The sequence below is a fragment of the Elaeis guineensis genome, chromosome 11 (assembly GCF_000442705.2).
Source record: "Elaeis guineensis isolate ETL-2024a chromosome 11, EG11, whole genome shotgun sequence".
Classification (NCBI taxonomy): Eukaryota; Viridiplantae; Streptophyta; class Magnoliopsida; order Arecales; family Arecaceae; genus Elaeis; species Elaeis guineensis.
This window is the reverse complement of record NC_026003.2, coordinates 122666836-122683907: the sequence shown is the minus strand read 5'-3', so window position 1 is coordinate 122683907 and position 17072 is coordinate 122666836. Positions and strand designations below refer to the sequence as shown.

General features: G+C 43.9%; 1 long non-coding RNA gene and 2 pseudogenes across 1 annotated transcript; 1 reads left to right on the top strand and 2 right to left on the bottom strand.

Annotated features, from left to right (window-relative positions):
* Window positions 1-24: 24 nt before the first annotated feature.
* Window positions 25-10206, bottom strand: LOC105054562 (probable mannitol dehydrogenase; annotated as a pseudogene).
* A 2844-nt stretch (window positions 10207-13050) lies between these two features.
* LOC105054561 (uncharacterized) lies at window positions 13051-14059 on the bottom strand (annotated as a pseudogene).
* A 399-nt stretch (window positions 14060-14458) lies between these two features.
* LOC105054502 (uncharacterized) lies at window positions 14459-16955 on the top strand. The gene is made up of 3 exons (XR_833605.3): window positions 14459-14773; window positions 15165-15237; window positions 16685-16955. It is a non-coding gene; the product is annotated as an uncharacterized lncRNA (long non-coding RNA).
* Window positions 16956-17072: the final 117 nt, after the last annotated feature.

Here is a 17072-nt window from a genome sequence, read left to right as displayed (position 1 = left end):
TTTGCATGAGTACAAACGCGAGCTTTAAGCACTCAACGTGTCCCCGACACCAATGACGAACCGATATTTGACATCTCCATTGGCAAGCCGCTCCATGGCCGTATTGATGTAATTCATCGGAATAACCTCTATGTCGGCTGTCATGTTATGCTTGGCTGCAAAATCTAACGTCTCTTGCGTCTCTTTCATCCCTCCTGTTGCACTTCCCCCTACAAGCTTTCTGCCTGCCAGATTAAGATGAGCAAATTTGCTATCAACCTAAGATTGTTGTCCTTGTGGCACATGGAACGTTTAATGAAAGGAAAAAAGGAGGAAGAGAAAAGCTGGTAGATTAATTGACAAAAATTCCATTTTACAAATTTGATTATATATGTGAAAATAATGCACTAGCTAGATAGAGGTACTATATATTAAAACCAAAGTTCACTGGAATAATTTTGATTTATAATTACCTTTAAGTAAAGGCAATGCTGGCAGCTCGAGTGGCTTCTCGGGTGCACCTACTAAAATTAGTTTACCACGAGACTTCAAGAGCTCGATCAAGGGCAACAGAGCACGTTTCGCTGAGACTGTATCAATGATACCATCCATGGTATATGCGGCAGCCTGTACGCGTGTAAAAAAAGGGGTGGTGAAAAATATCAATAAGCTCTAGATGAATCCAATCTATTCACGTTCTCCACTCAGGGAATTCGAAGTCCAGGCCAAACTTCAAAGCATTATATATATATATATATATATATATATATATATATATAGTTTGGCAAGAATTCACAGATATTGTATACCTTCATTTGCTCGGCATTTCGACTAAATGCATCTGCTCCGAGATGCTTGATTGCTTCCTTCTCCTTGTCGGGCGACGTGCTGATGACCGTGACCTGGGCCCAAACATCTTGGCGAACTTGACGGCCAGATGGCCAAGCCCAACCACACCCAGGTGCGTCCCGCACCTAGCGAGACCGTAGTACCTCAGGGTCGAGGGGTTGTAAACAGTGATTCCGGCGCACGGGAGCGGCGCACCGGGATCTTGGGCAAACCGTCAGGAAAATGCACGATATAGTGCTCCTCTACCAAGATCTTGTCAGAGTATCCTCCATAAGTATTGGGTGGATGTATAGCCAGGACACCACCTCCCAAGACCTTTTCAGTACCACGCGATGCAACAGGGAGAAAGAAGAAACAAAACAAAAATAATCAAAATATGTGCATCAGCCACAAAAGGGCTCGCCTCCACGGGGCATGCAAACTTCACTATGAAAAAGAAATTTTACAAGAGGAGTCCTCACCCTCAACCCTTGTACACCCAATTTCTCTTTCACCTGAAGTTTTCCTCACAAAAGCTCTCTCTCTCTTGGAAGACCCCCTGAACCCCTGAAGTGCCTGGCATCCGCTGTCCAGGAGCCCTGCTCCTTCTTTCTCAGCAGCCTGATCACGCCTCTCTCTTTTTCTTCCCGGGTTCCGCACGGCGTCCTCAGCAAAAAACCAATCACCCGCTCCTCTCTGTTGAGGCACAGGCCTTTTAAAGGTCTTAAACAAGGTTTAAACCTAATTAGATTAGGTTTAGGTCTCCTAAATAAGCCAAATCAAGCCCCTGAACTATTAGATCAAGACCGAAAACTCTTTAGGCTGTCCGATCACGATCGGTCCATGGAATAATACCGTGGACCGTGAGAAACGCGTGGGAAATGCCCATGCGGTCCACGTGGTCCATCATGGACCGCCCGATCCACGGTGGACCGGGGTACAGGCCCAGGCAAGGTGCCTGGGCTTGGGCCGGCCGGCGCGCAGGCCTAGGCCACGCCCGTGTGCGGGCCCGCGCGCCCGCCTGGGCCGTGTGCCTGGGTCGTGCGTCCCGAGCGTTAGCCCCGCTTGGGTCACGCGCCGCCGACGGTCCTCCGCAGCCTTGGGTCTCGTGCTGACTTCAAAAGCTCGTATCTCCTCCATCCAAGCTCCGTTTGGGATGAGTTTCATCGTGAACCTCACTGTGGACTCAATGTGGACTGAATCTCGAGGCGTCAAATCCTAACAATCTCCACCTCGACTCGATATTCTGCCTTTTCCAAATTCTAAGAGCCTTTGGATCTCCTCGCCCTCATGTCCTGGGACAATCGCCTGCTGATCATGGATGGACAAACATGGGAGTCGAGCCAGGCTGCTCGATCCCATCTCTGTCGTATGCTGTGCTCCTCTTGACCTGAGACCTGCTCAGGGCATCATCCTGCGGCAATAGGAATCTTACCTTGCGACGTCACCTCTCGTCCTCCCAAGTCTTCTGTCTCGTGCCTGATCCACCTCCAGGAGCTCCACCTCGCTCTGGGCTCCACCTAACTCCCGAAGCTCCACCTCGCACTGGACTCCCCGCCAGGTAATAATGTCCTCTGCTCCCCTTCTTCTCCTTCAGCACAATCCTATCGCCGCGTAGCACCCTCAGGATTCCTCCACCAGCTACCGTCCTGTAGCCTCTCGAATCCAGTCTGCTAAGTGAGATAAGATTTCGCTTGAAATTGAATATGTATCGGACCTCCCAAATCTCTTCACTACATCGTCATGTGTTCTTCAGTTGACTGTCCCAATGTCTCTGATCGCACAGCTCGATTTATCCGATGGATATACAGTACCCTCACTGTTCTCCAGTAAGTCAAACTGCTCCTCTCTGCAGCATACATGATAGGGGCATGCAAAATCTAATATCCACTGCTGGGAAGAAAGAGATACATCGTCAGATATCTCTAGGACATCTCCATCTGAATCGTGTCGGCCGTCGCTACAGCAGCCATCGTCCAATTTTTGAGTTGAAGGCAATCTCTGGCTAGATGCCCCAACTCTTCACACCGGTAATATCTAATTTTGAACAAGTCCCTCCTGAACTTGGACCGCCCTCGTTGTGATCTCCTGTTGCTCCATCTACCACCTCCTGCTCCTCTAGAAGCCACCAAAGCTGAGTTACCGCTACCTGAGCTCGAAGCTGGGTTCTCCCTCCTGAGAATCTCATTCTGGAGTATCACCGTGGTTACCTCATCCATCTTGATGGTGCTCTTCTCCACTAGAAGAGCAGTCACCAGGGACTCGTACAAAGGGAAAAGCGATGCCAGCAAAACCAGCGTCCTGGTCTTCTCCTCAACATTCTCACCAACGCTGAGGAGATCGGTGAGGATCTTCTAGAAGTGGCTGAGATGCTCCTGCACGCTCTATCCCTCAGTTATCCGCAGTTGGTTGAACTGCCTCCAGAGGAAAAGAGTGTTGGTGAAAGACTTCGCCATATACAACTCCTCGAGCTTCGACCACAGCACCGTCGGAAAAGTCTCGCTCAGCACATGGATCACCACCTCATCCGTCAGGTACATGCAGATGATGCTCACCGCCTGCATCTGTAGCCGTTTTCAATCCTGTACCTCCATGGTGGTCGGCTTCTCATCGCACAAGAGAGCATCGATCAACCCCTGTTGGATGAGCACGTCCTTCACCCTTGCCTGCCACAAGGAGAAATTGCTCTTACCATCAAATTTGTTGATCTCCATCTTGATTGTTCCTGTTTTCTCCATCTTCAGTCTTGCTCACCACCGTTGCAATCTGCGTTCTTGTACCGCCTTGCTCTGATACCACTTGTTGGGTGGATGTCTGGCCAGGACACAACCTCTCAAGACCTTTTCAGTACTACGCGATGCAGTAGGAAGAAAGAAGAAACAAAATAAAAACAATCAAAATACGTGGATCAGCCACAAAAGGGCTCACCTCCACGGGGCATGCAAACTTCACTATGAAAAAGAAATTTTACAAAAGAAGACATCATCCTCAACCCTTGTACACCCAAATTCTCTCTCACCCGAAGTTTTTCTCACAAAAGCTCTCTCCCTTGGAAGACTCTTTGAACCTCTGAAGTGCCTGGCATCCGCTGTCCAGGAGCCCTGCTCTTTCTCTCTCAGCGGCCTCATGCCTCTCTCTTTTTTTTCTCGGGTTCCGTGCAGCATCCCAAAAACCAATCACCTGCTCCTCTCTGTTGAGGCACAGGCCTTTTAAAGGCCTTAAACAAAGTTTAAACCTAATTAGATTAGGTTTAGGTCTCCTAAATAAGCCAAATCAAGCCCTTGAACCGTCAGATCAAGATCGGAAACTCCCTGAGCCGTCCGATCGCGATCGGTCCATGGAATAGTGCTGTGGACCGTGAGAAACATGTGGGAAACGCCCACGTGGTCCGCCATGGACCGCCCGATCCATGGTGGACTGGGGTACAAGCCCAGGCAAGGCGCCTGGGCCTTGGCCGGCCCACGCGCGGGCTCGCGCACGGGCTGGGCCGCGCGCTTGCCTGGGCCGTGCGCCCAACTGGACAGCCCGCCCGCCTGGGCCGCATGCCTAAGTCGCGCATCCTATGCATTGGCCCCGCCTAGGCCGCGCGCCGCAGCCTGCGGCCGCGCCGCCGCCACTCCACCGGCCGCCAACGGTCCTCCACCGCCTCGAGTCTCGTACCGACTTTAAAAGCCCGTATCTCCTCCATCCGATCTCCGTTTGGGGTGATTTTGATCTCGTTGAACTCCGTTTTTTGCCGCAAACCTCACTGTGGGCTCAATATGGACTGAATCTCGAGGCGTCAAATCTTAATAGTAAATAATGGTTCTGACATGACAGATGTTGCTGTATGTGAGAATGGATTTGGGACTGTAGCTCTCCCATCCCCCCTGCAATCGTCGCATTCATCGCAACCGCCCACCATGCACCTGACACCGACGGCGCCGCCCACCCAGAATTTCTGCACCGGCTGCTGACTTCTGTGACAGTGCCCACAATCTCATGGCTGTTTGCATGAGGAGAGGAAATCATGCAAGGGAGAGGTGCCACCGTACGTCCAAAGTTTATGGGCAAATAATAATAATTTGCACATAAATGTAGAGAACTACTGCCATTGCATCGAGTTCAGTATAAATGTAGAGAACTACTGCCATTGCATCAAGTACGTTGTTCTTCTCCCCCCGCAAATATGCACCTAAACTCAAGTACGAAGCTTTGTAAATATTTTATCATGGTGCCAACGGCGTTCTTAATCTATCATTGTGTTGCTAACGTGATATCCAACTACCATGTAACTCAGATAATTACTTGGTGGCAATTCTTGATTTCTATTTATAGGCTTCACAATGACTCATATAAAATCATCGACGGTTTGTTTGGATGGTTGGATCCAAAATTCTATATGATTCATAGTTTAACCATAAAAATTATTGAATTATAAGTAGGTCAGGCCCTATATTTATAAGTATGTAGGATCATTTTTGAGTGAGCTGGTCCGAATCCTATAAAAAAAAAATATAACCTACTGAGGCCATTTTTTTCTATCTATAGAATTCGAGCCAGCCTATTCAAAAAATGTGTTCAGATACTTATAAGTAAATGGCCTGATCTGTTTATAGTCTACTTTTTTTTTTTACTTGAACCATAAATTTGATAGAATTTTGGATCCAACCATCCAAACAGATCCTTAAATATTAATTTGACTCAAGAAACCTTTAACTTGATTTCTTTAAAATAAGAGCATTAATTTACTTAAAGAATGAAAGGTTGGAAAAAAGGAAACTGATACTGATAATGCAAGATTTTTGTTATCTGACTAATGACTATGGTTATATATATATATATATATTGAGAAATAAATAAAAATATCCATATTTTTTCACCGCGATGTATATATCATGTCATTGCTCTCCGCTCTATTTCTATTTGTCTAGCCATGATTCAAATGAATTTAAGTGCTTGAAGAGCACATTCGCCGAAAAAATATGATTGTTTCGACAAGATATTTCCTTCACTCTTCCTCTATATTGTTTATGAAATTTGATTCTTTTTAAGTTATAGTTGATGATTCTTTTTTAATTCCATCTCTACAAGGAATCGGAGATAAGAATTTTTTCTCATCCAACTCCTCGCAGATGAAACAGCAACAGTGACTTAGATGAAGGCCCTTATGCTTATGAAGCTCTTAAATTATTTTCTTTCAATGAAGCTTAGGGGCAGTTGAAAAATCTCTCTAAATCAAAGATTTATATCTCCTCAAATCTTCCAAAGCGTCAAGCAAGAGAAATTAGGGATGTGTATGTGTATATATATTGATTATTAAAATTTAATATTTTTTTGTTTAACTTTGTGAGATGACTTGTAGAGTTACCGGTGCACTTAAATAAATTTAAATCTATAGGAATCAACCTAACACCGGGGTTTGAGACTTCACAATCGACCAAGTTTCCGCCTGAATTGGGTGTTTTAGCAATAGAACATTGATTACCGACAGATGGTATTCCTAAGTCAGAGAAGCGTATATATACTATCCAGGTATGAGGGGGCAAAGAGTGTTAGAAAATATGCCTTGAGATTCGGTCCACATTGAGTCCATAGCAAGGTTCAAGATCAAAAACGAAGTCCAACGAGTTTAAGAACAGTCCAAATGGAAGAAATACGTGTGGAAGAGGATGGCACGATACACCAGGCGGCTGCGGCCGGCGGCAGGCCGACGAGGACCGATGGAGCGCTGCTGGGCCCGGCAGAGGTGCGTGCGCAGGCGTGCGCGGCCCAAGACCTGGGCGGGCCTAGTGCGTGTGGGCGCTTAGGCCAGCACCATTGCGCGGTCCACCATGGAACGCAGGGCGTTGGTGGTCCATGGGAGCCATGTGGACTGAAGTCATGGTCCACGTGCGGTTCAGGGGCTTTTATGCACGATCCAACGGCTCAGATCATAGCCGATCGCGATCGAACGGCTGAGGATGAATTCGAAAGTGATCAGGCATGTTCATAGGGTATTTTGCACAATCGGATGGCTCTGATGCGAGCCGATCACGATCGGATGGCCACGGATGATTCTAGATTTGATTAGGACTTTATTTCCTATCGAAATAGTATTTTTGTGATTCTGGAAGCTATATAACTCTGATCGACGAACCGTTTGTTGCATTGGAAAACTAATGACATTTTGAAGGTACAAAAATACTTCAACAGAGATTTTAGAGAGTTTTTGTGAAGATTTTAAAGTTTTTTCTTGAGAGACTCTTGTACAAAGGTTGAGTGGTGAGTTTCTCTTATATTGATTTTATTTTATTCTCTCATAGTAAAGCTTGCATGCTCCATGGAGGTAGACTTAAGGTCAATCTATGTATTTGTATTGTGTTTCTTGTTTTATTTCTTCTTTCTTCCTACTGTACCTTGTGGTACTGGATCTTGGTGGCGCAACAATTGGTATCAGAATAAGGTGGTGCCAGAGTATAGGTTGCAGCAGTGGTGATCAAGATAGAAGATGGAGAAGACAAGCACAATCAAGATGGAGATCAACAGGTTTGATGAAAAGAGCAATTTCTCCTTGTGACGGGCAAGAGTGAAAGACGTGCTCATCCAGCAAGACTTGATCGATGCTCTCTTATGCGAAGAGAAGCCAACCACCATAGAGGTGTAGGATTGGAGGCAACTCCAGATGCAAGCGGTGAGTACGATCTGCTTGTATCTAGTAGATGAGGTGGTGATCCATATGCTTGGCGAGACTTCTCCGACGATGCTGTGGTCGAAGTTCGAGGAGTTGTATATGGCGAAGTCTCTTATCAACACTATTTTTCTTTGGAGGCAGTTCTATCAGTTGCGGATGACTGAGGGATAGAGCGTGCAGGAGCATCTCAGCCATTTACAGAAGATCCTTACCGACCTCCTCAGTGTTGGAGAGAAAGTTGAGGAGAAGACCAGGATGCTGGTCTTGCTAACATCGCTTCCTCCTTCGTATGAGTCCTTGGTGACTGCTCTTCTAGTGGGAAAGAGCACCATCAAGATGGACGAGGTCACTACGGTGATTCTCTAAAATGAGGTTCTCAGGAGGGAGAACCCAACTTCGAGCTCAGGTGGCGGTAGCTTAGTTTTGATGGTTTCTAGAGGAGCAGAAGGCGACAGACAGGACGATAGGAGATCGCGGCGAGGACGGTTCAAATCCAGGATGAGAGATCTGAGCAAGACCATATGTTATCGGTCTGACAAGTTGGGGCATCTAGCCAGAGATTGCTTTCAACTTAGGAATCAGACGATGGCTACTGTAGCGACGGCCAGTAGCGACTCAAAGGGTGATGCCCTGGAGATATCTACTTTTTTCCAGCAGTGGATTTTAGATTCTGCATGCACCTATCATGTATGTTGCAGAGAAGAGCAGTTTGACTCCCTAGAAAGCTGGAGGGCACTGTTTATCTGTCGGATGGATCGAGTTGTGCAATCAGAGGCATCGAGACGATCAACTGGAAGACACATGATGGTTCAGTGAGAAGATTGGGGAAGGTCCGATACATATCCAATTTCAGACAGAATTTTATCTCGCTGAACAGACTGGATTCGAGAGACTACAGGACGGTAGCTGATGGAGGAATCTTGGAGATGCTGCATGGCGATAGGATTGTTCTTAAAGGGAAGAAGAGGACGAGAGGACATTACTATCTGACAGAGAGCCCAGTGCAAAGTGGAGCTTTAGGAGTCAGAAGAAGTCTAGAGCGAGGTGGAGCTCCAGGTGGAAGTGGATCGGGCACGAGACGGGAGACTCAGAAGGACGAGAGATGACGTCGCAGGGTGAGATTCCTATTGCCGCAGGATGATACCCCGAGCAGATCTTTGATCAGAGTGGACACAGCCCATGATGGAGGTGGGATCGACCAGCCTGGCTCGACTCCCATGTTTGCCCATACATGAGATAGCAGGTATGTCCCAAGGCATGGGAGTGAGATGGATCATAGGATCTCAGAGACAGATGGAGGCCAAATATCGAATCGAGGTAAAAATTGTTAGAAAATATGCTTCAAGATTTGGTCTACATTGAGCCTACAGTGAGGTCTAAAATGAAAAATGAAGTCCAAAGAGCCCAAAAATAGCTCAATTGGAGTCCAAACGGAGGAGATATGCATGAAAAAGGATGGCACGATGCACAAGGCGGCTGCGGCTGACAGCGGGTCGGCGGGGACCGACGGAGTGCTGTCGAGCTCGGTGGAGACGCACGCATGCAGGCGCATGCGACCCAATGCGGGCCAGCCCAGCATATGCGCGGACGCCCAGGCCAGCGCCCTTGCGTGGTCCACCGTAGACTGCGGGGTGCTAGCGGTCTATGGGAGCTGTGTGGATTGAAGTCATGGTCCATGCGCAGTTCAGGGGCTTTTGTGCGCGATCCGACAGTCCAGATCACTGTCGATCATGATCGAATGACTGAGGATGAATTCAAGAGTAGTCAGACATGATCAGAGGGTATTTTGTGCGATCGAACGGTTCTGATGCGAGCCGATTATGATCGGACGGTCACGGATGATTCTAGACTTGATTGGATCTTTATTTCCTACTGAAACAGTATTTTTATGATTCTGAAAGCTATATAACTCTGATTGACGAACCGTTTGTTGCGTTGGGAAGCTGATGACGTTTTGGAGGTGCACAAAGGCTTCAATAGAGATTTCAGAGAACTTTTGTGAGAGTTTTGGGATTTTTTCTTAAAAGACTCTTGTACAAAGGTTGAGTGGTGAGTTCCTCTTGTATTGGTTTTATTTTATTCTCTCATAGTAAAGCTTGCACGTCCCATGAAAATAGGCTTGAGACTAATCTATATATTTATATTATATTTTTTATTTTATTTTTTTTTTTCTACTGCATCTTATGATACTGGATCCTGGTGACGCAATAAAGAAAAATTCTCATTCATTTTTTGTGAAGTGAAGATCCGAGTGGCAGACTCCACAATATGGTATCTTTATGTTAACATCCTTTGGCCCTGTACTCCTGCATGAAGGGGAAAAAAAAAGTAAGTAAAATTACGCACGGTGCCAAAAACTAGCAGCAGGTGTATCACGAGAAATTTAAGGATTGAAAAGAAAGACAAAGTACCATAAATTAGAGTTAAATTTGGTGCAACGAAGCAGGATGGGCCTATAGCTACCACCTTTTTGCCAAAAAAGGCATTCAGAGAAAAATACCTTCGTGAGAATTTGAAAGGGGAGAGTACCCCGCTGGAGTTACGAGCCGCCCAGCCAAAAGCCTTCCGGGGGTGTTCCTCCTCGGGCAATTTCGCCGTCGGAAGTTCCCCTTCTCCTTGGTAAGCAGAAATAAACTAAAGAAACTGACCACGTCCATTCTTAGTTCTCTGTTCTTCGAGCAAATAAAGGGGAAGGACTGCTTGCTATTTAAAAAGCCGGGTACTGAAAGTCTGAAACCTTGCATCATCACTAGCGTAAGATTGATCCGGTTATATATATTTTTTTGTGATTGGGTGGAGCACTCATGCAAATGACCCGGCTGCGCCGATGGACCCAATATATATATATATATATATATATATATATATATATATATATATATATATATATATATATATATATTCCAGCGCACGATAATAACTAAAATTGTCAGAGCATAAGCAATACACAACATCTACATCTTATAGTAGTTTCTATACGAGAAAATATGCTGTTACTAGAATTTTGTTGGAAAGAAAAAAATATCCAGCAATAGATGCTGACAAAACGACCCCACAATTTCTCCAACTGGTTTTGTTTCAACTTGAGGTATAACACCCATTAAATTCACCCAGTGCCATGGAAAAGAATTATGGCTCATGATATTCTGATGATCTTTTTTCCCTGATACGTTACAATATTTTAATTGTTCATAATGCACCCTCTCACAATAAATATACACATCTATGGACGTAAAATCAAATAATGCTCTCGCAACGAAGATACAGAGCATCCGTGGCCGTGATATCAAATAGTGCTCCATGTAATCTCAAGGTGTATTGTTCCATTCCTTGAATTTATCAAATGATATCTTTCATCAATGCGCCCGTTGTTAACAGCATCTGAAAGATGGATATCTGCATGCCCCAACGATTCCTATGATGTTGAAAAGGAGAGAAAAGAATGAGAAGGGAGCAACATAAATGAGAGATAAAAAGGACACGGGCTTTTTCCTAACCTTTGCATGAAAGCTAAAACCTCTTCTCTTGCTCATCACTTCTATGTGAATTTTTTCATCCATCCGGGCTGCCTCTAACATGAACTGGAATTCTTCATTCCATCTTGGGTCCCTGCTTTTTTTTAATCATCTGAAATATAGACTAACATGGAAGACTTATCAGCAAAAAAACTGACAATAAACGTAGAAGCTGCAACGCAGCAAGGTTGCTTGTAATTGTAAAACATGTGATTTCTAAAAGGGGAACAAAAGGACCATTCACCTTTACAAAACTCATCTCGGAAGAGAAAGGGGCATTTGTGCAAGGTAAATCTATTACTGACAGTATATTAGTTGCACAAAAAGTTATGCATTCGATAGTTTGGGCTCTGCGGTCTCAAAGCTTAATAATGTTAACACTTAATTGATCTGGAGAAAGCTATGATAAGATTCATTGGTGGTTTCTTTTTCAATTACTTTATCAGTATGGTTTTCATCACAAGTTTATCAATTGGATCCAGGCATACATTTTTAATCCATAATTTTCTTTGTTAATCAATGGCTCGTCATCACCATGGTTTGTGGGTTCTCGAGGACTCAAACAAGGATGTCCTTTATGCCCTTATCTGTTCATCTTGTGCTTTGAGAGTTTTTCTAAACTCTTACAATATGCTATTCATTCACATTTGTTGAAAGCTTGTAGACCGTAGGGTGGTCCGACTATTTCGCATATTTTTTTATGCTGATGATTGCCTTTTAACAGCCTGAGCAATGGTAAAATAAGCTGTATGTCTTGCTGCCATTATTCAGGCTTATGGTTCTTATTCGAGCCTGGCTGTCAATTATGCAAAATCAAGCATTATGTTTACTCCTACTCCATCCTCCATTAAATCATCTATTCTTCAACTCTTGCATGTCCCTATCCATCCTTTGCCTTGGCATTGTCTTGGTATTTTGGTAGCTGGTAAAGCTTTACATCATGGCTCCTTCAGTAAGATGACTAGTAGGATGGCGGATTAGAAATGAAAACATTTATCTTTTGCTAGTCATCTTACTCTACTGCAATCTATTTTGACATCTTTACCTCTTGATGTATTATCTTTTGTGCATGTGCTACTGTCTATTATTAGAGTGCAGGAAAAGGAATTCCGCGCCTCTTGTGGGGCATTCAAATGATTGTAGGGATTTCATCGCATTGTATGGGAAAAGGTTTGCTTGCCAAAGGCTTAGGGAGATTTGGGTCTTTATTTATTATTATCTTGTAGATATCGATGTGTTTGTAAAATAGCTCCTCAATTACTTCTGCATCCTACTTCTCTATGTGCACGATTGGTTCGGGATAAGTATTGGTTTTCTGGCTCTCGGTTATCTTATCATAAACCTGCACAATCATCAGATATCTGGGGGAAATTTGTAATGTTGGTTTTCAGGTTCAGTTTCAGATTCAATGGTTGTTAGGTTCTGGTAGCTTAGTTAATATACATATTGATCCTTCGATATCCACTATGCCCCTATTAGCATGGCCTACATATCTGAATATTAATAATCAAAATCTTGATCTTCATATTTTTGACTTAATTAACGAAGATAGAACTTGGAATGATGTGGATCGGCTGGCTTTTTTATTTTCTGCTGAGATGATGACTCTCAATACTTCTATCTCAATTGTACAGGGATTATGGGCTGATTAGCTAGTATGGAGCCTAAGGTTTCCCATGGTGATATGCGTAAGTTGAAATTTTTTAAATGACCCCTGAACTATAAGATCTTAAATTTTAGCCTCCCAACTATCTAAACCTGTTTAATGTTATCCTCAAATATGATTTCAGTAGTTTTTTCTCACCGGAAGTTCTATATGGCAAACTCCGGTGCTTATGTGGAATAAATTTTGCTTGCATGGTTCAAATTAGAGCAGATATGGTTTTAAAAAATTTGAAAAATATTGATGATATGGCTCATCTTTTTCTCCATCTATCTTCTTCTCATCCCAAAATTCTAATGAAAAAAAAGAGGGAAAGCCCTCTTCCCTCCATAGCAGATGAAACAAACCGCTACGGCGGTGGTTCAACCTCCTCAACCCCAGAAGCCCGCTATGCCGCTGGTTGGGTCGGCCAATCACCCTACTCCATCGGATGTAACATTTTGGGACAACCCCTCCTTAGCCATGGCGCTCTGGATGTCATCGATGGTGGAGATTTTTTAAGGAAGTCGACGATGAGGGCCTGGATGGCGGGAATCTGGATCCCGACTGGCAGGCGACGATCAGGATCTGAACATCGCCGTAGGCAGAGATGGCCTAGGCGTTGGCCGGATCGACAGTGATGGCCTCGATTGCGGCGGCCGTACGCTCGCAAATGCTGAGAGAATCGGAGTTGAGGAGGTGGAGGAGGGGGGCGAGTGTACCCTCCTTGAAGAAGCACGGCGGGAGATGTTGGAGGCGGCGGCGAGGAGGGAGACGGTGGTGGCAGCCTGGTCACGGATGAAGAAGTGGGCGGAGGGGTCGAGGAGGTGGACGAGAGAGGGGAGGTGGCCCTCAGTGGCGACGATAGGGGCAAGTTTGGGTGGATCGGAAGCGAGGAGCTAGAGGAGGCAATCGAGGGCCTTGTTCTTGAGGTCGATGGAGCCGCTCTGGAGGCGGGTGAAGAGGTCACGAACAAAGAGGACTAGCTCGGTGTGGGAGGCAGAGGGGGTTGGAAAGATAGAGAACAATGGCGCTGGCGCTGGGGAGGTGATGGAGGAGGCCGGAGCGGAGGAGGAGTTGAGGTCATGGAGGTGGAGTGAGAGGACGGAGGCAGCGATGTCGAGGTCGTTCTGAAGGAGGAGCTTGTCGGCAGGGAGAGAGGGGTCGAGGCAGCGGATGGAGAGGGGGTGGAGGAGCGGAGAGTGGATAGTCGGGGCGGGAGGAGATCGATGAAGAGGGGGTTGGTCGGCCAACGGGGGGAGCTGGCGACGTTGGCGAGGGAGGACTGGAGGAGGGAGAGCTTGGAGTGAAGGAGCCGCACTGGCCGATGAAGGACTTGACGGAGAGGGTGACGACGAGGAGGGCAGGGAGGAGGTGTTGGAGGATGAGTCCAATATATATATTTTCAACCACATCAGTGCCCGTCGAATTGATTGTCCACATTTTCACTGAATTTTGTCGGATCATATTTTTAGTGAGAGAAAACGGCTGAAATAGCATCTAAAGATAGTATTAATCAGTTTAAATAGTTGGAAAGCTAAAATTTAAAATTTTATAATTTAAAAATTATTTTAAAAAATTTAACTTAATTAAAAAATTATGGATAAATTTATTTAAAAAAAATTAGAGCGACAACGATTTTTCAGACAACGTCTGTTGCACTTCAAACACACCCACAGGAAACGAGGGCTCCACGTGGACGACACAGCTTCAAAATGTCTGGGGGGCGGAAGGCATGGTCGTTTTCTCAGATCCTTGTAACGAGGGAATGAAGAATTCATTGTATTATTATTATTATTAGTTTTGCAAGGGTAAGGGAGGAATGAAGAATAGTTGATGATATTTACTTACTAGTGGTCGGCTTCTCTCCGCCGTTGCTTCTTGGCCAATTCTGGCCGGCGACGTTGACTCGTTAAAAAAGAGGTCAACTTGTTCCGACTCCTCTAACTCGCTATTTATTTCCACTCTCTCCGAAGACTAGAGTCATCTCCCCTTGGCAATTCCGTCGCCTCTCTATCGATCGCTGTATTTCGGATCGAATCGGAGAAGGCAGGAAGGGAAAGAAGGGAAGGATGAATTGGATCAGTCGCAAGATCCATCTATACAACGTCACCATGGGCCTCTACATGCTCGATTGGTGGGAGCGCTGCCTTTTCAGTATCCTTTTTTTCTCATCCAATATCTCCATCCATCCATTACGGGTTATATCAGATCCGGTAAAGCCTTTTTTCCCCTAGATTCTGCTGTTCGATTTGGAATTTCTTTCATTTTAAGCCTTTGTGGATCGCTGCTGGAGTTTCATCCACCATGCCTCGCTTTTTTTTTTTTTTTTTAGCTAATAATTGATTAACTCCGTCTGAAATTTATATTTAATTTTATGCACGGGCTAGGGTTTCTTATGCTATGAAATTTTTTGTTTTTTTAATATTTTGGAAATCTTGTAGACGTGGGTTACGGAATTACATATGTTGTATTTTTTTTAAAATTTTCCCCTATCATTCTATTTAACAAGGATTCTTTGGATTTAGAACTTTCTTAACTCTAGTAGACATATTGATCCTTATTTTGCTCTGGTTCATCTGCCACAATGGATCTCGTTTCGCAACCGAGTTCTATCAAAGGTGAAATCTCTAAAACTTCTTTCCCTCCTTTTATCTTCTTCTTAAAAAAAAAAAAAAAGATTTATGAGTAATATTGGTTCAGGAATCACTGTAAGAAGTATTTTGAGATTGTGGAGCTGATTAAGAGTTACTACACCATAAACGATTTCTTGATAGATTGCTCATGATACGCTGAACCACCAGTAATCAAACTGCACTGCCTCTCACAATAGATAGCCTTGAAGCAAAGTAGTCATCTTGAGCCTCCAATCTTCACGAAGAACTTGACATTGTCAAATGTATAACCTAACCATTTTACTTCTGGCAAAAGTGGGAATAAACCATGGATGTTCCAGTATTTTAGGATTGGGATGGAGCAAATCATAAAAAATCTGAAGAACCAAACAAAATACACCAAAACCATCTTATGAAAATGTAGCAGTTGAAATCTAAACATCATTTTAACACCATTTTGTCTTCCTTTCTGTTTATGGCCCCGTCTGTTATAGTTGGCTGATTTTGACCTATTAATGTCTAATTGATCTCCTCCTTTTGAAACGGACACTTAAGTTTAAATAAATATTCTGAAGTGAGTCACTGTACAATAGTGAATTTATGTATCAAATAACCATTTCAAAATCTAGACCATTTATATACTAACCTTAGAAACTGATCCAGAAAAGATATAATTAAAGTGATGAACACAACAAAGTTGAATTTACTCTTCTAAATCAAGTTCAATGTGAAGCCATAATACACAACATTGTACCTGGATTGCCTATGGAAATTCTAGAAAACATTAGTATGGACTGATGTGTACCCATGATTAGAATAATGGACAATAAATAGGGTCCAAGTGCACAATGAGCATTTTAGACATTAGATTGCTAAGGTAGATAGCGGTAAGAACAAGAAGAGAGAGTTTATCATGAACAAATCAGAACAAGCACTAAGAATGGCACCAGTCACACTAATGATGGAAAACAAATGGGACGGTAGGAGCTTGTAAGGTAAAGGGCTTTGATTTATCTTGCAATATCAATAACTAAAAAGTAAGGTTGGTAAGAAGTATTGGGAAAAGCTTATGTTGGCAATGAAGGTAGGCCTTGACAGGACTGTGCAAAGAGGTTTATTCCTGTTTCTGCTTAGTTGCTCTGCCTTTCTAGCCACAGCAACTTCATGTTCTTGACGGTACTTCAAAACATGTCTCTCATGGAATTATCTGTTTTTTTTTTACAACCTTATTAGTTCTTTGGATGGACCTCTTCATGTTCTTCGAACTCATGTACCTTTCTCACAGAGATGCATTACTATATTCTGATTGCTATTTATATAATTCATAACTCCCTTGAAAATTGTCAAGTATATAATTTAGGGATGTTATTTTGAATGCTATGCATGCTTCTTTGTTGACAATGATTAAAAGCAACATGGTGTTAACTGCTGGGCCTCCCTTTTTTTTCTTCAGCCATCTGAAGACTCAACCCTTGGCTGGTGGAAACTTTGCATCGGAGGGAGTGTACCATCCTAATTGATGATCAGAATATAAAAAAGTAATAATGAAGTGTGCAATGAACTGGATCCCGATTATTCGGTGTTTTTGAAATACATTTTTTCCCCTCTCTTTTTCATGTTAAAATCGAAGCCATTAGCTTATTTGTACAGTAGCTTGAGATGGGATGTTTGTAGCAGTATTGTTGCATTAACGTATGGCTTTCCCTGTGGAAATATTTCCTCAATACTGTGTACTCTCTTGTTCTCTAGTTTTTCTTTGCTTTTCCATTTGGAGTTATGCTAGCAGCTTCACTTGACCATACCCGACTTCCAATTGATGCATAGATTATCACTTTAACATT